The following is a 27996-nucleotide window of genomic DNA, read 5'->3' on the forward strand; positions in this document are numbered from 1 at the left end:
AGTTTAGGAATTTTCATATTTAAAGAAATACAGCTCTATCACAAATGGTAAAAGTTGGGTCGTAGTGGGCTCACCTTGTGCAGGATCCACTGACAGAGGAGAACTAAGCTCCAGCCGAGAAGCTGCATGTCTCCTTCCTTACGCGGACCTCCAAACAATAGCACTCAAAACTACTTCTCTCCCCGGGTGGACATATAAGACACGCGCCGGGCTCCGAGCAATCCCAAGAGTCTCAAGTGCGCAGCGACGTGTAAAAACGGCGCGTAAACTTGTGCGCGCGCTCTAGTCCGTGTCAGAGTGGTGGCTTGCGGTGTCAAACTTTGGCACAAGCGGCGTGCGTCCCCGCTTCATGTGGCACATCCTCTGCTCATGTAGCTGAAGTTGAACGCTGTGCACGAGGTCACTACGGCGGCGTGACTCACTCTGAAGACCACCAGCGTGTGTTTTAGGATCACATGATTAGGAGAGATCTCTCGCACGCGCTCCCTCTCTGTCCCTCCTCCCCATCCATGATCCACACACTCTCTCTACTCTGCTCTGGGTGTGCGTCATGGCGCACAGCGGGCTCTGTTTACGCACACTGGCCACAATTACGCGCGCCCCAGACCTGGAGCATCTACGGCAGTTAATCATATAGTACAAGCCGAAATTGGAACCGCATTATTAGATGGTACTGAATATATTATACCGTTTTTTCTTCTTCTTTTTAAAGGTATTTTTAGATAATACACAGGGGAAATATTGAAATAACGACCAAGACCAAACATGAACATTTCTATCATGAAGACTGGAGTACAATATTTCGCTCATGCAGATATCTAGTCACTCAGTTCAAGTTCAGTTCAGACAATGTTGCTCGAGGAGTTTTGAAGAGGGATAGTTATAATTGCATTATTGCACGTGCAGATATGGGCAGATATGAGCGTTACATTTGGAATATTCTTCTCCAAACACCCATTTCTCTTTTTTTCTGGCTTGATTATCTGAAAAAAAATAAAATGTATTGTAACTATAAACTAACCAAATCATTGTAGTTTGATGACACATACCCCTTTTGCGCTTTTACCTCTTCAGACATACATAAAAATTAAAGGTGCTCTATGCAACTTTTCTAGTGGATGGTCAGTCGCCTGCTTTCCACAGAGTTTAACTGGAATGTTCCACAGTGTGGCAATAAACATGTGTATTGCATTTATTCTATCTCATGCGTTTTATTCTTTTTTTTTTTTTTTTTTTTTAAAGCATTCTAACCTGACCTGATCTGACCTGAAGCTTTGGATGGAGGTGTCACATGCTCGTCTCCACTGATATGTTTAAAGTCATACTTTGTACAGAATCAAGTGCACCTTCACCTGAAAACTAACAAATAAACTAACGAGCAGTGTTCTGGAGTAACAGATTACATGTACTGGAGTTACATAATCAGAGTACAAATTATGAGTAACTGTATTCAGTTACAGTTACTGTTTCAGTGAGTGGTAATTAGATTACAGTTACTTTGTTGAAATAAATGGATTACATGGCAGTATTTTCCTGTTTTCAAATTTTGGGTTAAACCAGGACTAAAACCAGGACTAAACCAGGTCTAAACCAGGACTAAACCCAGGACTAAAACCAGGACTAAAACCAGGACTAAACCAGGACTAAAACCAGGACTAAAACCAGGACTAAACCAGGACTAAAACCAGGACTAAACCAGGACTAAAACCAGGACTAAAACCAGGACTAAAACTAGGACTAAACCAGGACTAAAACCAGGACTAAAACCAGGACTAAACCCAGGACTAAAACCAGGACTAAAACCAGGACTAAACCAGGACTAAAACCAGGTCTAAAACCAGGACTAAAACTAGGACTAAACCAGGACTAAAACCAGAACTAAAGCAGGACTAAACCCGGACTAAACTAGGACTAAAACTAGGTCTAAAACCAGGGCTAAAACCAGGTCTAAACCCGGACTAAACTAGGACTAAAACCAGGACTAAAACCAGGACTAAACCAGGTCTAAACCAGGATTAAAACCAGACTAAACCAAGACTAAACCCAGGACTAAACCAGGACTAAACTGGACTAAATCAGGACTAAACCAGAAGTAAAACCAGGACTAAAGCAGGTCTAAACCAGGTCTAAACCCGGACTAATCTAGGACTAAACCAGGTCTAAACCAGGACTAAACTAATACAATATGACACTAACAGAAGGTGGACATAATTGAAGTCAGCAGTGATCTCATATAAAAATCATTTCTCTATCAGTAATATTTTTAATCTGGTCAAATAAAGACTGAACAAATATGAATTATGAGGATGTGGTCGTTACATTCATGTAGTTTTAAAAAGCATGACAATATCAAGTAATTCAAAGTAATCAGATTACGTTACTCACTTTAAGTAATTTAATGGATTACGTTACAAACTATATTTTGGTGTATGTAATCTGTAATCTGTAGGGGAATACATTTTAAAAGTAACCTTCCCAATACTGCTAACGAGTAAGTAAATCCACACACAAAATTATATGTATTTTGTATTGCATGTAATTGTATGTATTTATTTACTCACTGTATTTTATCTCTATGTTAGCTGGCAGAAAGCGTTCTATTCTTGTCAGTATTCTCGTGTCTTTCTCTGTGACAGTGCTCAGAGAAGTGCCTCCTGACCTCCCCTGCTCCAGTGACAGCCTGTCCATCTCTTTTATGTAGTTTACTTGTTTGTCCATGTGTTACCATTGTCAGTAGAAATGTGTCTCCAATATAGAACAGGTGTGGCTCCAAACAATGAATGTTTAGTTTATTTATCTTGGGCTTGAAAATGACCAAAGAAAACAATGCAACTCCACACACATCCTCTTTTCCTCCCAAATAATTCTGTGTGTAAATATTTAGCATATTTATTTGGATCATATGTGAAATGACAAAAGAGTAGAATGTCGGTGGTTTAATTCCTGCATGGATTTGTGCAGGCTTTGCAAAGTAAGTTTCTGGTAAAAGATCCCTCATTTTGTCTCCATGGAGATATTGTTTTGGCTTGTATGAACGATATAAAACGTATCTATCACTATGATGACAAACAGGTAACCCACCAGTCTAAGTTGCAGGTCAGATCTGTGAAGAGGCGAGCCCTGTACATATTTGCGAGGTATATTTTTTTCAGCCATATCACTTTTTAGCAATATGCATAGTTGCGATTTAGTTTACTGCAATACTGTGGAACATTCCAGGCAAAGGAAAAGATCTTCATGGAGGCAGGTAGATGACAGGCAACCCACAGGTAAAGTTACATAGTGCAGCTTTAATCTGCTTACACCATATATCATTTTTTTTAACTTTAATTTAGTCAAGAAGGTCCCACAGAGACACTTCTTCCTGGTCAAAATGGGTAGTATGTTAGAAAAAAAAAAAGAAAAAAGTTAAACTGAAAGTGAAACTGAAACTGAAACAAACATCACAATGACAAATATGCACACACCATCATATCATCAGAATTAGACCCCGAGAATTAGTATTACCTCAAATAGTCAATTGTCAGTTTGTCTTTATATTTCTTCTTCCTTCTTTTAAACTTAATCACATCAAACAATGAATGAAACTCTTAAAGACTTGGGGAACAGTATAAAACCACATAAAAGCTTAAAACTGCACAAAAGTCTCATACTTCTGCTGACTGAACTTCCTAGTCCAAGATGTGGAGGTGAGAGACATAGCAGCCACCCACTCCTCCTGACAGGGCCTGGCACTGAAAGACGAGTCAAATTCTGAGGAAGAATTTAAAAGTTCTTTTATATATAAATAAGAACGCCACCTAAGTTTATGAAATTTATTCCACAACTGCAAGTGCAACACACAGATGGTTCATAACATCAAGTGTCATCTCAGGACGTTATAAATACCCCACAGTGGATATAGTGACAAGTCTAGTTTAAAATAGGGCTCTTTCTGTTATGTAGAAAACGTGTTGGAGGGAGAGTGACACAGCACTGCCTCCCTGTGAAGAAATGAATCACTGCAGGAAAAGAAGAGGATTACTGAGACTTAAGAGAGGAGAGAGGGGAGAAACACTGTGCATGTGTACTGAGGAAGTATATTGTACAGAGTGGGTTCTTATGTATGCAATCACATAAAAATGCCAAATGGGAAGTGCATAGGCTGTAGTAACAGAGTGTATACTAGTACTTACATGTCGGGCACTGTGGTCTGCAGTGGTCAGGACAGAAGACAGGAGCATCTGTAGGATAAGTTGGGCAAACAGGGACAATCCTGGGCCCACACTCTGCGAACTTCACGGATTGACTGAGAATACCCACCACACAGTATAACAGAGAAGGACAGGCTTACACCAGCAGCTCTATGGAGGAGTCTCACAATGTTTGTACATCTCTTTTTAAATATTGGAAAAATGTTCAATGTTGTGTAATTTTTATGCCTTTAATTAACCAGGAAGTCTCATTGACATTCAGAGTCTTTTTTTTTTTTTGGAATAGAGACCTGACCAAGGTAGAAGTCCACACAATGAACACAGTACAAAAAGTCACAAAAAGTTTCTTGAACTTATCACGTAACACTAAAGATTCCAATTTAAGATGTGGCATGAAAAAAGGTAGATTTTCTCAGCTCAGTGAGGCACCAAAGCACACTGAAAAGTATCTGTGAAGAGGAGCGAAGTCGGCAGCTACCTGAGCTGATACTCAGATGATTATGAGATGGGAAGTTTCCCCAGTAGGGCTTTGTAAATAAATATATACTAACGTTGTTTTTTCTGCCGATTGCCAGTAATGTCCAACCTACTACATCATAAAGACTGCAGTAAAACAAGGGTAGGGTCTTTGAAAAGGTCAAATAGTCTGAAAATGTGGAATATTCTGAATATGTTCAAGATTTGAGTGATTTCAAAAGGTGTTCTACTTAGACTCCAATTACTTTTGTGAGCCCACAAGAGATAAATACAGTACATTAGACATGTTAGCGGCCCCTCCCATCATTGGCACTTCCGTTGGTTGATTTGCATGTTGAGATGTGGGCCTGTCCCTTGCTTCTCCTCCTCTCTCTGTGCACACAGTGTTTCTGATGCACATTGGAAGTGGCAGGTGAATTTGGCCCAGCTGCTCTCTGCTCTGTTCCACTTAGCGCAGACGCGGCGTCTCCGAGTAGCCCGCTCCTCGTACGGTTAGACTAAATGAATGAACACCCTCCCACTGCATCTGCACTCAGCACTATTATATTTGTATGATTACTGCTGCTTCTGCGCCCAACCTCAGCTCAGTCACATCATCCTACAGCTCTCATATCACGGTCCTCACGTTTGGTTATGAGCAGTCACAGAAACCCATTTGGTTCCATTGTCCATTGTGATGTGAAATACACTTCTCCACTAGAACATGGTGAAACTAGATCTGTTAAAGAATTAATGTCAATAAATAAATAGCCACACTGACACAGAAGCATAATTATGGAATCTTCTAAAATCTTTCTTGAAGATGTTAATGTTTAAATCTAAAAATAAAAGGCCATATGACAGTAAGATAGAAAAGAAAGTGTGCAAAAACAAGTCTGAATGAGTGACAGTTTCTCTGGCTTTGTAAGGCTGCTCCTTCAGAAGTGTACCAGCAAGTACACACTAGGATATACACACCTGCTAACACACACACACACACAGTATACACAGTACACAGAGTGGCAGTGTGCTGCTGTCTAAGTCTAGGTTAAGAAACACAATGATGAGAGGTCAGCTGGCAGTAATGGAGCCTTTTGTGCGTGGAAATAGTCATTTCCCTGTGTAGTGGGAGGGATATCACAGAGCAGATATGAAACCCAGTCATTTTGTTTTCCTTTCTGTTGATTTGAGATAGAGACAGAGAGGAGAGGAGCGCGTGGCTGCGGGTGGACACACTACGCCTATTGTCATTCAAATGTTTGGTTGCAGCAGGGTGGGAGAGCAGAATGGGAGATGAGCGCTAATGGGGAGCAAAGGGAGAAGTGGAATAATTGGATTTGATTACGTCTGTCTGTCAGAACAGGACAGCCCATAATAAGCGGCTGGATGATTCTGACAGAGGCACAGGCAGGATGTGACTCCTGTGATTGGTCTGTAGCAACAAAAGTTCATCAGAGGTACACATGTACATGTTGACAGAATCCAGACCATTGTATTTCACCATTTTATATGAAGACAATACATGTAATGTGTGCTTCTGTGTGACCAGCCAAGAAAAGAATTAGGGGAACATATTTATTAAAGGGCCTGTACAATTACATGCATTTAACTATTACCTTTTATTATGTTGTTTCTCTGTGAAACACATTACAAAACACGTCTTTTAGATAATAGATTCATCAGAATGAGAATTTTATCTGTCGTCACACTTCTGCTTGGAGCCAAGTCGACTGACAGCTCTTGATGGCTCTGATAGACATCTCTTTACATCTGCTCAGAAACTATTTTCATGCTTTTCTTTTGAGCTAATAAAACAGTATTTAAATTAAGACAAACTCTTCTAGTAGACCATGTGTCTTGTCAATATGTGGCAGAAAATGTAAGGTGCTGCTTTACTGTAACGCTGAGGTGATTATAGAGGCAGAGATGTATAGAATTGAATAACTATGGCTGAATGTATGCACTCATATAAACTTCACAGAAACACAGTGCTTTTGTTGAAGTTGTTGAAGTCTTGGTCTATTCCAATAGTTTCTTTCCATTTTCCAGCGAAGCAGAAGCTGTTACCTTAGATGCCCTTCATGTCAGAGCCATCTTTTGTTACTCTGCATACTGCGTGTTCCTACTGTGATATTTTGGTTGTGTTTATTTCTCTCACAAAGACTCATTTCTATGAGTGAGAGCACCCATCGGCACTGCGCTCGGCCACATACTAATGCAAACAGCTCTTCTCAAAAATACACAAAAACATTGCAGGAATTCGACGCACCCGGTCACACCATTCAGCTCTTATTGTTTTATCACTAACCCGTCTGAGATAAAAGCCACTTTAAGCTCCAATGGCTATAAATGACCAAAAATAATCCAGCAGCCAGCTAGCAGAGCGGGCTGTCAGCACTGCGCCAGTCCCCATCTGTCTCACACACATACTGTAACAGAGGAACCAGCATTTCTACCCCCACCTTATTAACATTCATATCCCCGAAAGGTGACTTCTTATTCGGGCACAGTGACAACCGACCCCCCCACACGCACACAACCCCACCACCCTCCACATCCCAGCCATCAGCACTCTGCCCCACAAGCTGCCTGGAGCTATAGGCACAGTGACAGGTGAGGCGGTGCTCCCTCGGGTGCTGGGTGGGCAGGGTGCAGCGGAATCTGTGGGGTGGTATAGGTGACACGGAGCAGGATTATCAAGTGAGAGATGCCCCCTGTAGATACCAACTCCCCAAGGATGAGTGGCTGTCTAGAAGTGCTCTCACTACCTGGATTGGAGGTGCGCTGTGGCTGGCCCTGCTCCTCCAGACTCTGCCTTCATCTTGATCCTTTGACTCTCCCCTGAGTGAGTAGAGCTCCTGCACACTGTGACTCATGAATGGGCCCACTTGACTTCTGAACCTCCATGCTGTTAAATCAAATACAGTGCACTCCCCAGCAGTGGACTAGGGCACAGATGACTCTTACTACACATTTTGTAAGAACTGGAGGGTATTTCTCAGAACTCTTTAAAAGTCTGTTGTAGTAGAAGTCTAGTGTATTTTCTTCAGTTATGAACTTGATAGATTTATACAAACATTTCTTTCGAAGTATCACAACTGATGTTAACAGCATCTCTTAAAGTATAACATGGAGGTTCAAAACAGGAAGAAGTTAAAGGTTGAACTACATTTTAAAAATTGTTATGAATCATAATGTGTTTTAGCAGGTTCTCGCCAACCCATTCAGAACATATAAAAACACAACAAGACCAAACTGGCTGGTGGTTTGTAGGTACAGTGGGGATATGTGGAGTCAAGGCATGTTCTGAGGTTTTAAAAACTTGCAGATGAAATATTATTCAAACGGATGTAAATTACATTTTTTTGACGTATTTATAAGTGATATGTCAATTTTGCTTAAATAATTAAAATGTGTTACCTGGAATCCAGAATACATCTTCTTCAAAATACAAAATACAAAATACAATCTACAAAACTTTACAAAGATGCAAGTCTGGTCACTGTAGAATCCTCCCAGATAAGTGTGACTGACAGGTGGATTATCCAATTAGATACACATGATCCATTTGTATCCAAACAAACATGACATCTTATGAAGCAAAAAGTGGGAAAAATATCACAGGGGACAGAGAAACATAGTAGATTTCTGTAGAATCAATGAAAAACTCACCAAACTGTTCATCTGAAGTGAGAGAAATTGTATTTTGTTCATAATGATCATTAGTGGGTGACCAATGAGCCGCTTTGTTTCATACGTGTCACAAAATTAAACTAATCTGATTGAATGATCATGTTAATCATCATGTAGGCAGTTCATTTTCAGGAAAAAAGCTGGAACACCACAATAAAAAAGCTGAAACCATGTTGTCATTTTGGTAAAGCAAGTTTATTACCGAGTGGTAGCAGTGGTATAATGTACAGTACAAAATGAATAGAAATACAAAGTCAAAAAAACAAAAAAAAAAAAAAAAAAACCAGCATAATAGACTTTCTGAAATAATAGACATTCTGAAAAAAAAAAAGCTAACTGTACAAGATAGTGCTTTTCAAAGATGGAGCTGGACATGTGGTGAGTTCACAGCACTGCAGGCGTTTTCACCTGTTTGTCTGAGGGCACTGCACTTGGACCAAAACGCTGGAGGATATTAAGAGCCTCCAGCAAAGAATGAACCGTGTACTCTTTGAATGACTTTTATGGAATGAGGTGTTCAAGTCTAATCAAAGCATTTTCAGCGGAGAATCGCGGGACATGAACTTTGTGTTCCAACTCATTCACTTGATTTTGTGAGACTCAAAGCATGGAAAACAAGAGAGTCAAGTTAAAAATACCATTGGCCTGTTTTGCACCTTTAGAGGTCCTTTAGTAGGGCAGCGCACAGGAGGAATCATTTACAAATAAGGCGAAGGCTGCAATAGGGGCTATAGTATGTATTTGGGTTGGTAAGAATATGTTTTTTGTGTGGATGAATCATTAAATAGAGATGTATTACACTTTCAGTTCACCTTGGTTACCATTTGAACAGATAGAGAGGGCTAACCTGTGTAAATAAAGGATTCATAACAATAATTTTAAAATAATCTGTTCACTGGCCATTGCTTTTTAGATAATGGGAGAAAAGTTACCTGGCCAGTCAGAGCCACACGCTTTGACAAAACTTTACAAAGATGAGGGGCTCAGGAGGTGAATTAACCAATCTGAGAGACAGTGCCAATTTTTTTTTTTGCAGAATCAACAATCGAAGCACCAACCTATTATGTAGCTCAAAAAGTTACATATTTTTTTCTGAATGTAACAAGAAACATTCAGGAGGAGATGTCTTCTGCATTTGAGAGACATGCTACAAATTAGTGGCTGTGATTGGATCATCTCACGTTTTCGAGATGGTTTTTCACACTCTGTGGTCTGGTTCCAGTCCCTTCTGGATTCCAACAGAATGTAGAAAGGACTGGCTGCAAGGAGAATACTGTGTTTTAATAATGGTTTGGGTTTAGAGTCTGTAAAGATCTCCAAAAATCTTAACGTTGCATCATCCATTCATTCCTCGTTATGGTAAGCTACTAAACAACATCATAACATAGATCAGAAAATAGCATAACATGGACCCTTTAAAACACACCTACTGCACCGTATAAGCGCTTGTCATAAAACTTTAACCTTTTGAACTTTTCTAAAACACTGGTCAATACTTTCTTTTTAAACTAAGCTGCAGTGAGCTGCAGAGGTCTGTTCCATGGTAAATTGTGTCTGTCGACTCCAGAGCCAATAGTTGTCGGAGAGTGGAGCTGTGAATGTGATGTTCCGGGAGCTGGGTGCAGATGAAGGCTGTGGGCAGGGGGAGCGGGCCTGGGTCCTGGAGCTGGTGGTCTGCAGGTGAGGTGTTTAATGAGGCAGGCAGACCAGGCTAATACCTTCACACTGGCCTGATTAGTGTGAACATGCCCGGGCTGACACCGCCGAGACAGTCCCAGTGCCAACCTGCTCCTCATTATTACTGCTCCAGACCCATAGAAAGGACTGAATCTTTCCTCTCACTGTTGGGTTGTGCTATTCTAGATTTGAGCTTCAGAGTTCAAGTGAGTTTAATTATGTTGATGTTTGGTGACAGTTTGAGTTGACAGGGAGCCGGCTCAACCATGCATGCTGTCTGTGCACCAGTGTTTGGTTAAACCTGTATGTATAATGACAGGTACAACACATATTCAATTATGGAGTGGAAAATTAACCACTAGTATTACAAATACTCACATTACTGTAATTGAGTAGATATTTTTGGTGTAATTGTACATTTTGAAGACCCCTTTCTAGTGTCCATGATATCTGAACAGCAGTGCAGAACACAGATTAAGCACAATTTAATCAAAAGGCTGTTGACTACAAAAATGCAAATATTTAAATTTGGAAAAATGTGAAAGCTTTGCAAAGCAGATCAGCTTCGGATAAAAGCATGTCAAAAGATGGACACAAAATTTGGGAGAGTATTAGAAGCTTTAACTTCTTGGGCTGTTAGTTATTTAGTTCTTTGTCCTGAGTCCTGATAATTCCTGATAGGAAGTGAATGTTAGCATGCTGGCTGATGTCAGCTTTGTAGTGACAGCCAAACTACACACAGAGTTGACACAGTTGTTGTGAGATATGCTTATAAACATCTCAGTGAATTATTAAGATGTTCTGAAAGCATAAGGCAAGTGAGGAATAAGTTTGGACCTCTGCTAACAGTTTGAAGTACTTCTGTTGTTCATGTTTTTAAGACAGTAAAAATCACCTTTCTATTCCATAATTTTGTCAATGTAATTTTTGAGAACAATTTCCCCAAACTGATTATGTGGTTCGAACTTTTCCGGGTTAAAAATAAAGTTGATCTAACAATAGCAAAAGCAATCAGCAGCTCCACACCAGATACTGACCTCCAGATGACAGCTCAGCTGAAGGTCCATGTGTTAAAGGCGTATGTAAAGGACCCACGCTGCCTGGGAACAGAGACACAAAACAGCAAACAATTACCACGTATAATATGGCTGTGACCAGAGAGCCCCCACTTTTAGATCAGAGGCAATTAAATGTGTCTGGATACTGTGAGGAGAGAGGACAGTCAAGCCTTTCTCACACACCACCAGTATTAATGACTAGAAACGCCAACCACCGCCAACTTACTCTTCGAAGAAACCGGGCACATTTTTGTTCTAAGACTAATATCAAAAACGGGGTCGAGATAAGGTGACTCGACTACTTACAGGAAACTTTGAAGTCCAAGAGATAGTTAAAAAGTACAGTCAAAAGGACAATGTAATCACTATCAGAAGTAGGTAGCACTAACATTTACTAACATTTATCTAAATAAATGTGTAGTTTTCACACACTGTGCTTTTACTCCTGAATAATATATTGTATAATAAGTTTACAAGTGATAAAAGCTTTATGTTGTTATTATTAAATGATTTAAACATTTGTGTTTCTTGCACTGCTTTGTTTTTGATGTTTTGTGATCTATTCTTTGAAAACACCAGAAAATTTCAAATTATACAGTTGTGTGAGGTTATAGCTATGTTTACCTGAGTTGTTTTCTCAAGTAATTTCTTCAAATGTTACTTTGTATTTCTAGTTGAGTAATAATATCTTTTTTGAATACTCTATGCACCTCTGCCAAAGGGCTGCATGATTATTTGCTATATTAAAAAAAAAAAAACCTCTGTGTGGTCACTAATTGCTAATTGGTAAAGGCAATAATATTTTTGGTATTTTGGTTGCTTTTTTTTGTAAATCTCTTCTCATGCTAACCCTGTACACGCCTTTAAATGTATTTGATTCTTGTGCAGAGGTGGAAACAAGCCCCTGTTCTGCAAGTTTCAAGTAAGTGTCACGTCTTTGACCTCAAGTCCGAGTCAAGTCTCGAGTCACAGGCCATGAGTCCAAGTCAAGTCCAAGTCCTCTACTTTGAGCTTCAAGTCAATTCAAGTCTTTAAACCAAAGTACCAAATATAGATTTTTGCAATTTATATGAATTTCTTAATGTCAGTCATTACAGCCAAAATAGAATTAATTAAGATTTAAAAGTGCTAAAATTTAATTTGTCATGAAGGATCATGTTCTATGTAGTTCCCTCTGTTTTACTGTATTGTACTGTATATTACTGTAGTACATTTGAGGATACCATATCACAGTACTTCAGTTACATCCAAAGTAACAAACAAAAGTGGCAGGAAAATGTCCCAGTTTGTTCCTGTAAAATGAAGTACTGCATTTATCAACTGTAAAGAGAAAAGTATTTTCTAAAAACATATTTTTAAGGAGAATCATCAAGTCTTCTTAAGCCACAGGCCTCATGTCCCAAGTCACTGACCTTCAAGTCCAAGTTGAGTCCCAAGTATTAGTCCATTTTATCAAGTCAAGTCTCAAGTCCTAAAAATAGTGACTCAAGTCTGACTCGAATCCAAGTCACGACTTGCAAGTCCCAATCTCTGTTCTTGTGTATTAGTTTGGTAGTTAATTTTAATAAACTTGGAAGGATGGAAAAATATATATAAATTAAAAGTGAAGAAATTAAGTAAATAAATATTGAGGTTGTTTACTATTTATCAGAAAATAATACAATTATACCTAAATCTACCACAAATTTGGGGTTTTCAGTTCGGGTTGTTAATCTACCATTGTTTCCTTTTGTGTGCTTGTTTGTTTTTTTTTCTTTTTTATTTATTTATTTGTTGTTGTTCTGAGAAATAGTTTGTGAGAATATTTTAGAGTGGGTTTTGTTGACAAATTAAATATCTGTTTCTTGTGTTTGGTCCAGTGGTGCTGTCAGCTGCCAGCCTCTACCTGTGTCAAACCTCTGTAGTCCTGGTGCATACACACACTGCCACCACCATCAATTTCACATGAGGAAAGTTTGCACCAGTGACGTGTGCTTTGTGCTGTGTTTTAACACAGAAAAACATAGAATAAGCCTGTATACATTGGATCTCATTTACATACATACCCTAAAATGGTATACAGGTCCTGTTCTTCAATTTGAGGTGTGGAGATCAGGCAAACAATGGCAGGTATCAGCAATGGGCAGTGTTTGTTAATGAGCTCCTCAGTGTCTTCTTGGGTTACCCTCCCAAAGCATCCTGGGAGCTCGTTAGGAGGTATTCCCTTTTTAAACAGTCGTCTCCCACCAAATCAGCCATTTTGGTTTTCGTATAAATCCACGCTTAGATAGGTGGCTGTCTATTTGCCCTCTGGTCCCGTACACCCTGCATGCTTTCCCCACGTATGTAAGGTTATAATGGTGCGTTTTGCTCACTGTTTTGGATTCCCGTGGGGTAGAGTTGGGTTGCCTCTAACTGTGGCGTAGCCCCGCTGGGAGCACATCAGCAGACTGACATGTTTAAGAGGGCTCAGGATGACAGGAAGGGAAGATGAGGAGGGAGGGAGAGAGGGATGAGGAGGAAGAGGTATATAGTGGATGTCTCCATAGAATGTGGAAATGCAGCCGCTGGAGAGGGAAATTGCTGTCTGGTATTTGCAAATGAGAGTGAGTCATGATGCTCCAAGAATGGTACGAAAAATGTCTTTGTGCAAACATTTACATGGGAGCGGATACATGTGAAAATGGCTAACTGTGGTACATTCTATTTTCCAGTGGTCCAGCTGCATTCAAAATAAGGTTACAAAATCATATTTGACTTTGAAATTGTTAATTGGCAAAACTGCTATTAGCAACATGATTCTAACACAGATACAGTCAAATTATGGTAAATGGTAAATGGTCACCCCCTCCTTGAACCGTCACCTTATCGTGGTGGAGGGGTTTGAGTGCCCGAATGATCCCGGGAGCTATGTTGTCGGGGGCTTCATGCCCCTGGTAGGGTCACCCAAGGCAAACAGGCCAGGGGGACGGGTCAGACGAAGAACGGTTCAGAAGCCCTGTATGACAAGTGTACCAACGAGGCCAGTTACATCGCCTGGATTGGCGTCACCGGGGCCCCACCCTGGAGCCAAGCCTGGGGTGGGTGCTCGCCAGCGAGCGCCTGGTGCACCAGGCGCTCGCTGGCTCAGCCCGAAGGAGTGACGTGGGGCCGTTCTCACGTGGGCCCACCACCCGCTGGAGGATCCATATGGGGCCGGTGCAGAGAGATCTGGGCGGCAGTCGACGGCGGGGGCCTCGGCGACCGGATCTCCGGACATGGAGACTAGCTCTGGGGACATGGAATGTCACCTCGCTGGGGGGGAAGGAGCCTGAGCTTGTGCGGGAGGTTGAGCGTTACCGACTAGATACAGTCAGCCTCACCTCCACGCACAGTTTGGGCTCTGGAACCCAACTCCTTGAGAGGGGCTGGACTCTCCATATCTCTGGCGTTGGCCGCAGGGAGCGGCGGTGGGCTGGTGTGGGCTCATTGCCCCAAAACTCAGCCGCTGTGTGTTGGAGTTCACCCCGGTGAACGAGAGGGTCGCGTCCCTGCATCTTCGAGTCGGGGACAGGTCTCTCACTGTGGTGTCGGCCTACGGGCCAAACAGCAGTGCAGAGTACCCGGCCTTCTTGGAGTCCTTGGGAGGGGTACTAGACAGTACACCGACCGGGGACTCCGTTATTCTCCTGGGGGACTTCAACGCCCACGTGGGCAACGACAGTGACACTTGGAGAGGGGTGATCGGGAGGAACGGCCTCCCCGATCTGAACCCGAGCGGTGTTTTGTTATTGGACTTCTGTGCTAGTCACAGTTTGTCCATAACAAACACCATGTTCGAGCACAAGGGTGTCCATAAGTGCACGTGGCACCAGGACGCCCTAGGCCGGAGGTCGATGATCGACTTTGTAGTCGTGTCATCTGATCTCCGGCCGCGTGTCTTGAACACTTGGGTGAAGAGAGGGGCTGAGCTGTCAACTGATCACCACCTGGTTGTGAGTTGGGTTCGCTGGCGGAGGAGGAAGCCGGAAAGACCTGGCAGGCCCAAGCGTGTAGTGAGGGTCTGTTGGGAACGTCTGGTGAAGGCCTCTGTCAGAGGGACCTTCAACTCGCACCTCCGGGAGGACTTCTCCTGGATTCTGGGGGAGGCTGGAGATATGGAGTCCGAGTGGGCTTCATTCTCTGCCTCTATTGTCAATGCGGCTGCTCGGAGCTGTGGGCGTAAGGTCTGTGGTGCCTGTCGCGGCGGCAATCCCCGAACCCGGTGGTGGACACCGGAAGTAAGGGTTGCCGTCAAGCTGAAGAAGGAGTCCTATCGAGCCTTGCTGGCTCGGGGGACTCCTGAAGCAGCTGACGGGTACCGGCGGGCCAAGCGTGCTGCAGCCCGTGCGGTTGCAGAGGCAAAAACTCGGAGCTGGGAGGAGTTCGGGGAGGCCATGGAGAAGGACTATCGAACGGCCTCGAAGAGATTCTGGCAAACCGTCCGGCGCCTCAGGAGGGGGAAGCAGTTCTTCACCAACACTGTTTACAGTGCGGGGAGAGAGCTGTTGACCTCAACTGGGGACGTTGTCCGGCGGTGGAAGGAATACTTTGAGGATCTCCTCAATCCCACCTTCACGTCCTCCGAGGAGGAGGCCGAGGCTTGGGACTTGGAGACGCACTCATCCATCACTCTGGCTGAAGTCACTGAGGTGGTTGGAAAGCTCCTTGGTGGCAAGGCTCCAGGGTTGGATGAGATCCGTCCTGAGTACCTTAAGTCTCTGGATGTTGTGGGGCTGTCTTGGCTGACACGCCTCTTCAACATCGCGTGGCGGTCGGGGACAGTACCTCTGGACTGGCAAACCGGGGTGGTGGTCCCTCTGTATAAGAAGGGGGACCGGAGGGTGTGTTCCAACTATAGGGGGATCACACTCCTCAGCCTTCCCAGTAAGGTCTATGCCAGGGTACTGGAGAGGAGAATCCGGCCGATAGTCGAACCTCGGATCCAGGAGGAGCAGTGTGGTTTTCGTCCTGGTCGTGGAACACTGGACCAGCTCTACACTCTCCATCGGTGCTCGAGGGTTAATGGGAGTTTGCCCAACCAGTCCACATGTGCTTTGTGGATCTGGAGAAGGCATTCGACCGTGTCCTTCGTGGTGTCCTGTGGGGGGTGCTCTGGGAGTATGGGGTCCGGGGCCCTTTGCTAAGGGCTGTCCGGTCCCTGTATGACCAGAGCAGGAGCTGTGTTCGCATTGCCGGCAGTAAGTCAGACCTGTTCCCAGTGCATGTTGGACTCCGCCAGGGCTGCCCTTTGTCTGTTCATTGTATTTATGGACAGAATTTCTAGGCGCAGTTAGGGGCCGGAGGGGGTCCAGTTTGGGGACCATCTCTGCTGTTCGCAGATGATGTTGTCCTGTTGGCTTCATCGAACCAGGACCTGCAATGTGCACTGGGACGGTTTGCAGCCGAGTGTGAAGCGGATGGGATGAGGATCAGCTCTTCTAAGTCCGAGGCCATGGTTCTCGACCAGAAAAAGGTGGCTTGCCCTCTCCAGGTGGGTGGGGAGTCTTTGCCTCAAGTGGAGGAGTTCAAGTATCTCGGGGTCTTGTTCACGAGTGAGGGGAGGACGGAACGTGAGATTGACAGGCGGATCGGTGCAGCTTCGGCAGTGATGCGGTCGCTGTATCGGACCGTTGTGGTGAAGAGGAGCTGAGCCGAAAGGCGAAGCTCTCGATTTACCCGTCAGTCTTCGTTCCTACTCTCACCTATGGTCATGAGCTCTGGGTAGTGACCGAAAGGACGAGATCGCGGATACAAGCGCTCGAAATGAGTTTCCTCCGCAGGGTGGCTGGGCGCTCCCTTAGAGATAGGGTGAGGAGCTCAGTCACAAGGGAGGAGCTCGGAGTAGAGCCGCTGCTCCTCCACGTCGAGAGGAGCCAGTTGAGGTGGCTCGGGCATCTGTTCCAGATGCCTCCTGGGCGCCTCCCTCGGGAGGTGTTCCGGGCATGTCCCACCGGGAGGAGGCCCCGGGGAAGACCCAGGACACGCTGGAGGGACTATGTCTCTGAACTGGCCTGGGAACGTCTCGGGATTCCCCCGGAGGAGCTGGAGGACGTGTCTGGGGTGAGGGAAGTCTGGGAGTCCCTGCTTAGGCTGCTGCCCCCGCGACCCGACCCCGGATAAGCGGACGAAAATGGATGGATGGATGGATGGTAAATGGTCACATTTTTATATGGAGCTTTCGCACCTTCAAGGCACTGAAAGGGCTTTACATCAAGGAAAAATTCACCCATTCACACACACACACCACACACACACACACACACACACACACATTCATACATTAGTGTGCACAAACACTGGGGACAAGGCATTGTCAAGTGTCTGGAGCTGCAATCGCACCACCAACCTGTGGGTGAGTGGATCTGATCACTCATCTAATGATGTTTACATGGAGAGCGGGATTCAAACCACTGACCTTCAGATCAGTAGCCAGACTGGTGCCACCTAGTGCCTCCACTCAATTTAATTTCTCTCCAGAGACTAGATCAGAAATCTGAATACACTAGACGGTTTGCAAAAACCCCGGAAGTTGTAGACTGCGCACCGACCAATCAGCGAAGAGCTGTGAAGCCATGACGTAAACAGTAAACAAAGAGGTCAAGATGGATGTAGACATACATTCTGTGTTGGCAGCGATTCCCGAGAGAGAGGATTTAAAGCCAGAGCAAAGAGAATGTTTGGTGAATTTTATCAAGGGGAAAGATTTTATTGCCCTTCTTCCTACAGGATTTGGGAAAAGCTTAATATACCAGTTAGCCCCGTTAGCGGCGCATTACGTGCATCATGACCAAAGAAGTAAAGTTTTTATTTATATAACGCTTTTCACAGACATATGTTACAAAGACGCTTTAACGATCCTTATTCATTATAGTTATCTAAAAACTTCAGTGGACTTAAAGATGTCATAATAAATTCAACAACTGACCTTTTTTGAGATGCTGCTGTTAAAACCATCTACACAACACATCCAGTATATATATATCTCTACCTCTCTAGCTCTCTTGCTCTCTAGATAGATAGATAGATAGATAGATAGATAGATAGATAGATATAGATAGATAGATTTTTTATTTATTTGTTTACAGTTTACGCCTAAAATGTGTAACAAAATAAAATACAAGACAAAAGTAAAGAAAAGGCTTCCAAAGAAAGTTTAAAAACACAAGACAAAAACTGAAGATTTCACCGTAAATATGCAGGGCTTGTGTGTTAAACATGAAATACAACTCCAGGAGTGTTTTTGATGAGGAAACTACATTATAAATGAGAAAACAGTGTAATATGGGCCCTTTAATGTAAATCTCATGTCCAGTGCATCTCAGAGTAAAATGGGGCCCCCACAGTGAGGCGTGTGGCGGGCAGGCGGGTGCAGGCTGAGCACAGATGATCAGTGTACATTGTGACATTTCTAAGAGGTCTCCAGTGTGGATGGGGCACACCTGTCTAATGAGCTGCTAATGGGGCCGATAATTGAACTGAGCTCCTTCTTCAACTGGGTAAACACAGTTGGACATAACCTGCAGCAATACGGCCTAAACTGATATTTAAACTGCATTTATCAATCTAATCATTATTACAGTGACCAAATGCCATGTTGTTGTCATACTTATGGTTCAACTCTGCCATTGTGCCCATAAACTCCCATTCTAACTGCCACAGGAATACGCCCACTGCTCTGTGCTTACTTCATTCTCCAATTTTATTTTCTTAATCTGTGATATGCGTAGGATTTTTGTTTAGTTGTTTTGGTCCAAATTTTAAAACAAATCTGCGACCCACCAGTGTGATGTAGCTGTCTGTAGGAGGTGACGACAGCTTCATGGCTCTTTGTTGTGATGGTGTTTATGGCGATTACAGCCGCCATTGGGCATTGCTGTTTTCTATGATGGAAGTCACTACAATAGTGATTAAAAAAATAAATAAATTCCAAATTGTAATGATCCAGGTGTCATAGATTATAACTATATAGCAGACACAAGCACAATTTAAAGGACACTTTAAAGGAGCCTTTTTCACAAACATGACTTTTAAATTCAATTCTTTCTTTTTTATCATTATTTTTTTATTTTTTTATTATTAAGTACACAATATACAATCTAATAGACATGTCAACAACTGTTGGTTCCTCTTATTTTTTGTTAGAATTGGTTAACTCGACTCCCCTGCATTATTAAACTGTGCTGAAGAGTTCCATGTAAGCAATGTCCATAAAAAAGCCAGATTTTACATGTCCTTTTCTGAAGAGATATTTGTGAGTCATTATCCAAAATGTGTACTGCTGGATCCATTGGTAGATTGACTCCAATTAAAGCGCTAAGGTAGTTCACTACTTTCCCCCAAAGTTCTTGAACTGCTGGACATTCCCATACAACATGAATAAAGGAACTTACAAAATGAGCAGTGAGAATCAGGTGCTACTTCCATCCTTTGCCTCACAAAGACTTTTAAATTCAATTCAGATTTATTCTTAATTACAAAACAGTAGACATGACGCCCAAGTTGTTGTTAAAACCTGTGATATAGTGACCGTCACATGATTATCTCTTTTGGGTTGCCAGCTTCAATGTTGAAATCTATTTGCTTTAAACTTTAAAAAACTAAAAATAAATAAATAAATAAATAAATAAATAACTCTGATCTGAATCCTCACTACCTAAACCTCAGTACCTGTTAGTCATGAATCAGTGCTAGTGCAGCCTCTACAGCTCAGTGAGTGGATTCTGGAGGTTCTGAGCTTTCACATGAGATCTGTCTATACACCAAGAACAAGAAAAACGTGCATGTGTCCTACGCTGTTAAGACACTGACAACTCAATTGGAAGTGCATGCTACATACAGCCCCTTTGAATATTAACAATGGCAATAGAGGCAAAGAAATCACAAAGAATGTTTTTTCACAATAAGCACAGATTTAAAATAAGTCATTTGAGGCTGCCTCCGCCCACATATTATGAGGAAATGAAATCATGTCGATCCCACACATTGTCTAATGTCATTGTATCTGTATGCTTGACTGAGCAGTAATTTCTCCTAAACATCATAAATTGACTTGATTGTTTTCTCCTCCCTGTGGCGGTCCGATATAATGGCTGGTGTTTTGGAGCTTGGCCGCAGAGCTCTGAAGGATTGTGAGCCAGTGGACAGAGGAGAGTGGTATCCGCTCACAGCCGCAGGCCCCTCCATTACAGAGTGTGTGGATCATATAACACAGGGACAGGCTGAGCTCACATCTGCAAACCCATCCATCTAATCCTCCACCTCTGTCTGCGTGTCTGCTCCAGCTCCTCTCTTATCCTCTCTCTCATACGGACTGGAAAGGCACGTACATTTGAATTGGAATCTGTCTCCTGCCTCTCTATTACAAAGGAGATTACACAATAAGGAAACGTCCAAGAAGGAAAAAGCATACGATTGTTGGCAAACTTTACAAAGCAATTTTAGTTTAGATTTTAGTTTAGTTCAAATCTAAACAATGAACTTGGTGCTGCTCTGATACAATGTCTGATTTTCCAACCATGAAAGGAGGAATACGGAAGTAGGTTATTAAATCTATAGTTTCACATCAGATAGATTTTTGTGAGTTAAACAGGAATGGCCAATCAGATAAAATAGTTTATTATTAGCTCTAGACAGCTCACAGCAATCTGATTTTGTTACAAGAACAATACATGTAAATGGATGGAAACTTTGAATTTAGAAGATTAAATTCAGGTAGACTATCTTTAAGAGGAAAAAAACATGTAGAGGATATTTATATGATGCATTGGATTTTACATGTCAGGGTTTTTGCTATATTATTTTAGTTTGTCAGATGAAGGAACTGTTCCAATCATTTGACACCACTTCTTTCTTTAAAGATACAAAATAATGCAAAATCTGTGTTTTTGAGCTTTCTACTGTTATAACATTCCCTCTTGAAAACATGCCTGAAGAGGTTTTCGATGTCATCCACAGTGTTGGGGAGTAACAGATTACATGTACCAGAGTTATAGTAATTGGATTACAGTTACTTTGTTGAAATAAATGGATTACACAGACGTATTTTCCTGTTTTCACATTTTCAGCTATATCCCTTTTTTTTTTTTTTTTTTGGTAATTCCACTCATTGCCAGACACTAAACCAGGTCTAAAACCAGGTGCAAATCAGGTTTGAAAGTAGGTCTAAAACCAGGTCCAAACCAGGTCTAAACTAGGTCTAAACCAGGTCTAAACCAGGTCTAAACTAGGTCTAAACCAGGTCTAAACCAGGTCTAAACTAGGTCTAAACCAGGTCTAAACCAGGTCTAAACCAGGTCTAAACCAGGTCTAAACCATGTCTCAAACAGGATTTAACAGGACTAAATCGTACTGCATGGACCGTGTTTCCTCGTCTTCTATCAATACTATTTTTAATACGGTTCAGTAAAGTCTGGGCTTTTTTATTGTCTTTTAGCAGACAAAACATCTTATGTGAAGATTTCCTCGTCTTTGCTTCTCTACAGCAAATCAAGTAATCCAAAGTATTCAGATTACATTACTCACTTTAAGTAATTTAATTAATTACGTTACAAACTAGATTTTGGGGTCTGTAATCTGTAATCTGTAGGGGAATACATTTTAAAAGTAACCTTCCCAACACTGGTCATCCATGCATGTTTGAGTAATTTAGCAATCTCTCCCAGGCTCTATTCAAACCCTTCTTATGGTGAGCTGTATTATTCTGTCCTATTCCCAGTCCACAAGTCTACATCACCTCTGCTACCACATGACAATTCTCTGTAAATATACAAAAGAATTCAACAAAAATTTACACAACGACAAACCTGATGTGATGTGCAGTGGGATACATGCTGATTGTGTTGTGTTAGCGCTCTGAAGGGGGAGTGACTTAGCGTCGCAAGGAGAAGGAAGAATCAGCACGCCGCGCAGAAAGTATTTTCAACACAATAACTCGTGTCAGCAGTTAATATCAGAGGTGGAAGAAATACTTTTGTTACTTAAGTAAAAGTACTGATAGTGGAGCAAAAAATTCCTTAAGTAAAAGTATTACTTGAAAAAATCTACTTCAGTAAAATCATTAAAGTACCTGTTTATGAAAGTACTTATTAAAAAGTAGTATTCACATGAGGTCTAAAAAAGCTTCAAATGTACTGACTTTGATACAGAATTGTGCTACATTTTGTTCAACTGAAACAAATGAATCAATCTTTTTTTTTCTAGTTTTTTTGTTTCTTTGTATATTTCTGTTTGCACAGATTATTAATGTGTTTATAAAAAAAGAACTAGAGTAGAAAGTACACATACCTTAACTAAAACATATCCACTTTAGAATTAAAAATGCTTCAGTAAAGTAGATGCCTATATTTTTACTCAGGTTTCAGTCTTAGGTTTATTTTTACATTGTTACATTTCACCACTGTCTAGGAATACCCACTCTTCACACTGCAGACCTCATTTCCTTTTTCATAAATATCCAGCAACAACAAAAACAGTAAGAGTAAAAATAGCGGTTTGCATTGAGACCGTATAGAATAACAATTACAGACTCCGCTGGGCCTTCCTCTTTACCTTTACCCTGCATAGGTGTTGATGGACGCTGTATGTGAGTGGGTGTCCTGGGTCACCGCTCCTGGATTTTTCTCCCAGACACCCACCCCTCCCACCCCTCCCTCACCCAATCAGCTTCCACACCCCCGCCTCCCCCGTCTGCAGCCTCACAAAGCAATGCTGTAATGAGTCCCTGGATAGTCAGCAGGACCGGGCTCTGAATAGGTAATAGCGAAGAGGAGGGTGTCTGATCGCAGTTAAAATATAGTCTGTGCATTCTTACCAGTCTGCCACAATAGTCGCCATTGAAAATTTATTGTATATGGCTGCATACCATGTTCCCAGCACTGCTCATCAAATCATGTAGTGATTTTATGCTATTTAATGGTCTACACAGCCATATATACACTGCACATGCTGCCAGACAGATATTAAGACTGAGACGTATTTTATAAGTCTATATGTTCTGAGGTGAGGAAGCACACAGCAGCTAAATGACAACAGAACAAGAAAGTACAGGGTTTTGTTTTTTTTTCCCTTGTAACAAATGGGCCCAGTCAAGCAGAAGTAAACATCAAGGCCAAAAATTAATGCATCTGATATAAAAATGTATTGAAACTGTTGACCTTTTTTCTGGACCATTTTTGGTTCTAAAGTTCCATACGTTTTAAACAGACCATGTATGAAACATGGAACAAAAATTATTTCCCAAATTTCAAAGACCTGCAAATCATGTCAATAAATGGATGTATTTCATCTTGTGTTATTCCATCTTTGAACTGTTGATGAAGGTACATGATTTTTTATTTATTTTATTTTTTTTAAATGATAAAAATGTTCTTGGAAGGACTGACATATTTTATAGAAATAGTTTCCTTTCATTTTGAAGTAATATTAAAGTATTCAGAAGAAAAAAGCTGACAAATTATGTAAAATCCTGCACCTTCTACTTGTTTGAACAATTTTCAGTCCGTTATTTTTCCCTCCGTTACCATGACCTTTCTTAATAAAAAATCTCATTAGTCAAAAAGTAAGAGGTTTTTCAACCTAATCTTGTACCATATGGTAGAAAACTATATGAAGCAAATATTCAAACCAGTTTGTTAAGGATTTGTAAGTGAGAACCACTAGTTATCACTGTTGGGATTTATTGCCCAAAAAGTGCTGCATATTTCATTCCCTCTGTTACCGATGTGAGTTTTTAAATTTTTTGTCAACAATTTGAAAGAATATCACAGGTTTAACTTTACCCTGTTGGAGTGTTAACTCTTTCCTACATTCTGATACTTTACTTATTTCAATAGTCCCTCTAGTTTCTGAATAAGAGACATTTGAATGTAAAAAATCTGCCCCTGTTTCCATCCGTTACTGCTTGACCGGACCCATCTATACTCAGATTTATATTCTGTGTTTGATTACATATTATTTTAACTCAAGTTTTACCAGCTTCACACTGTCACACGTTGCCTTTGAATTCTTTTCTGTGGGGTGTCATCGGGATTAAATAATAGTTAAGGGATATTTTCTGGTCATAGTTGGCCCACAAAGTCTCAGAATGTTTGAACTTTTATTTATACAGAGCTGTTCTGTAGTTACTTGTGAGCTAACCAGCAGCTACATAACACATTTGGATCAGTTTTGTCTTATTTTATTTTGGTTTAAAGGAAATAAATACTGCTTTCAGCCTCTGCTCTGGTATCGGTTGATATCGGAGATGGGCATATACTTAGCCATAGTATCAAAATCGGTATCAGAACTGAAAAAGCTGGATCGGTGCATCACTAAAATATATATAGTTGGGAACATAAATAATATTCAGATTTTCCTTAAAACTTTAAATTGTTCCATAGCGTGTGGTAAACTGACTGATTTAAATAGAGATGAAACGTTTGAAGTCGAATAATGATTTTGTGAAAAGTTTGCTCCTGATGCTAAGTTATTGGTGTTGTTCTGTGGCTCTCATTTTGCTCCTGTGGTTATGCTCTTGTAGTATAGTATTCTGATAGTATAATTACAAAGTATTAACTTAGCAGTTGCAATTTATACCAAGTACTTTACACATATGGGTCCGGTCAAGTGGTAACGGAGGGAAACAGGGGCAGATTTTTTACATTACATTAACTTTTTTTTTTTATCCTGTACCTTCATCAACAGTTCAAAGATGGAATAACACAAGATATGATGAAATACATCCATTTATTTACATGATTAACTTTTCCTTAAGAACCAATATATATATGATATATGCAAAAAGTATTAATCAAGAGTGATTATAAAGTTCATTCAAGTTCCAGTTTACATGTCTCCATACTTGGAAACTAGACTCTTAAAGTCACAGTCTGTAAGTGTCAATAGTCCTTGTTGACGACGACAGAGCGGGTGCACATGGTTGGCAGGGCTAGGAAATTTCCAATGCTCGTCATGTCCATTCAAATACTGTAAGCAAGTAAGTCTTTATTTATACAGCACTTTTCACATTTTTTTGTCACAAAGACACTTTACAGAGCATTACATTCAGCATTATCAATTCACTCTATACCTGGTGATGGTAAGCTACTGTTGTAGCCACAGCTGCCCTGGGGCAGACCGACAGAAGCGCGGCTGCCATGCCAATCAGCGCCAACAGTCCCACCGACCACCACCATCACTCACACACAGTGTGGCTGAAGTGTCTAGCCACTAGCACCAGTGCTAATTTCCACCTGTCTGGTTCGTTGATTGTTTAACTCACCTTGACTATCAACTGTTCTGGAGACCTGGAGCATGTTTTGGGGAAACCCATCCAGACACAGGGAGAGACATGAACACACAGAAAGGCCCGGGCAACCCAGGGATTGAACCCGGAGCCTTCTTGCTGTGAGGCATGAGTGCTAGCCACTCAGCCACCATGTCAGGATAATACAACAAACTGAATCAAAACAACAAACTGTAAACTTGAAACATAAATTTATTCATAATATTAAACTATACTCGTCATTTCAAAGACTTCACTCATATGTTTTGTAATATCTGAATTTATTCTCAAAATATAAGATATAAAATATAAGATAATGCTAAAATGAGACCACCTTATCCAAATACAATACCATAATTATGAAAACTGGAATTATTCAGGGAGAATGCACTAGAAAGTGTTTACTATATGAATTATTACTGTTTTCCCTCTGTTACCTTACCTGTAACGGAGGGAAAACAGTAATAATCAATAAAAATAAAAAAATATGTAGAAACAGAATTCATTAGATTGCTGCAGGAAATGCTTAGTAGTATCAATATCCTTGCTTTTAGAAAGTTTCATGATGAAATATAAAGTTTAACACATGTAAAACTTAAAAAAACATCATTTTTTGGTAACGGAGGGAAAATTACAATTTTTTTAGACTTGTAAAACACAGGATTTACCAGATACTATCACCTAATAGTTTTAATTTTCATAAGTTTACTACCTAGAGATGTAGATTAGTCAAAGATGAAGCTTGAAAGTTAACCTGAAGAGGATTTGCAGGTCTTTGAAATTTGGGAAGTAATTCTTGTTCAATATTAAAATAAAAAATTGCACATGTGACATGGTCTGTTTACAACGTATGTAACTTTAGAACCAAAAATGGTACAGAAAAAAGGTCAACAGTTTCATAAACTAGAGTACATATGTATCTGTTCAATACATTTTTATATCAGATGCATTAACTTGAATTTTTGGCCTTGCTGTTTACTTCTGCTTGACCGGGCCCAGTTATACCTCAATCTGGCAAGACCTAACCCTTTAAAATGCTTGTAGTATTGAGATGTATGTGTGTGATTGTATTCTCTCTCTTTTTTATCATTGTTAACTAAATAAAACTCTTATATTTTTCCATTATTCTTGCTTTGTTCATTGTTTTAGCCAGACTTGCCTGTGCTTTAGAGGGGACCTTGGTCTTCTGGTTATAAAAACATGAAGGATCTTGCTACATTTCATTTTTATGTTATCATTATGACAATCTAAAGCTTTAGTTGGAGAGGACGCAAAGGTAATGGGAACAGTACAAACTTTAGCACTGTGGTGGTCCTCTCTATTGACCAGCTCCAGGGGCTCACTACCATGACACAGAGATATCGCAAGATATGACTCTTCTTCTTCTTCTGACCTTGAGGTTTCGCCCTCATTTTCACAATTTGAGAAGTTACAATATTAGTTGGCAAATATATATATATATATATATATATATATATATATATATATATATATATATATATATATATATATATATATATATATATATATATATATATATGTGTGTGTGTGTGTGTGTGTATATATATATATATATATATATATATATATATATATATGTTTCTGATTAGCAGTTTTTTTTATTAACCCAAGCACAAGGTAATCTAGTCATCCTCCACTGGATAAAACTGCCTCTAAAATCTATAAGTAATTTCCTGAGTTATTGATTAAGAGATGTGCTGTTGTATCATTACATACAAAATGACAGTTGAACACAGCGGCCAATGTGTGAAATGGCAGAATTTGCAGATTGCATGATGTTCTACGACAACAACTACTGCATTGAGGCAAAAAAAAAAAAAAAAAAGTTTTGTTAATAGTAATACACATGTTTACTTTTCCTGCATAGTTTCAAACCAAGTCCAACAACAAATCAGTAGAGGTGTTTGGTAAAATTTCAATGGTTTTGACTAGGGATGGGCATTCGATGAAATTTTCTTAATCGGTCATCGGAAGAATTAATGATCGATTATCGATTAATCATTAACGTTTTTATATTAAAATGTATCATCATTGTTATTACTGTCTGCACTACTAATCTGCATAAATAAATTCAACTTTAAGACATATAAACCGTAACGACTCTAGAGCCACATCAATCCGTTTTAGATTAGAATGTGTTTAATTCAGTTTTGCGCAAATCTCACAGAAACAAAACTTAAAACCACATCACTAATTTGCATAAACTAAACGAAGATTTAAAAAAAAAAAACAGCTCTTGTGTCGCTGATGTGGTTCAACTTCTGTTGGATTAAAAGACATGACTCAGGTGAATACAGGTTAGTGTGAACATATTTGTGTTTGTCAAAACCAGGACACCGTACGGGGGGAGGGAGGTGGGGACTCGTCATCGACATTGCAAGACTCTCACCTGGCAAAACTTTTTCCTACTGGACACCGAAACATATGTGCTGCTTTATACACTGTGCACATGGACTCACACTTGTCCCAAACGCAACAGAAAGCGTGGAATTTGTGCTTCAGTACGTTGCAGACTGACCGACTGTTTGTGTCTCGCTCCTTCTGATGCAGAGACACATGTACAGACCTTGGTCACGCTACACACAGCAACCTACATTCGGTTTGTTGATTAAAATTAACATAATCGATGAAATTCTTA

The sequence above is a fragment of the Boleophthalmus pectinirostris genome, unplaced genomic scaffold, assembly GCF_026225935.1.
Source record: "Boleophthalmus pectinirostris isolate CB_2022bp ecotype Guang Dong unplaced genomic scaffold, ASM2622593v1 HiC_scaffold_3, whole genome shotgun sequence".
NCBI classification, from domain to species: Eukaryota; Metazoa; Chordata; class Actinopteri; order Gobiiformes; family Gobiidae; genus Boleophthalmus; species Boleophthalmus pectinirostris.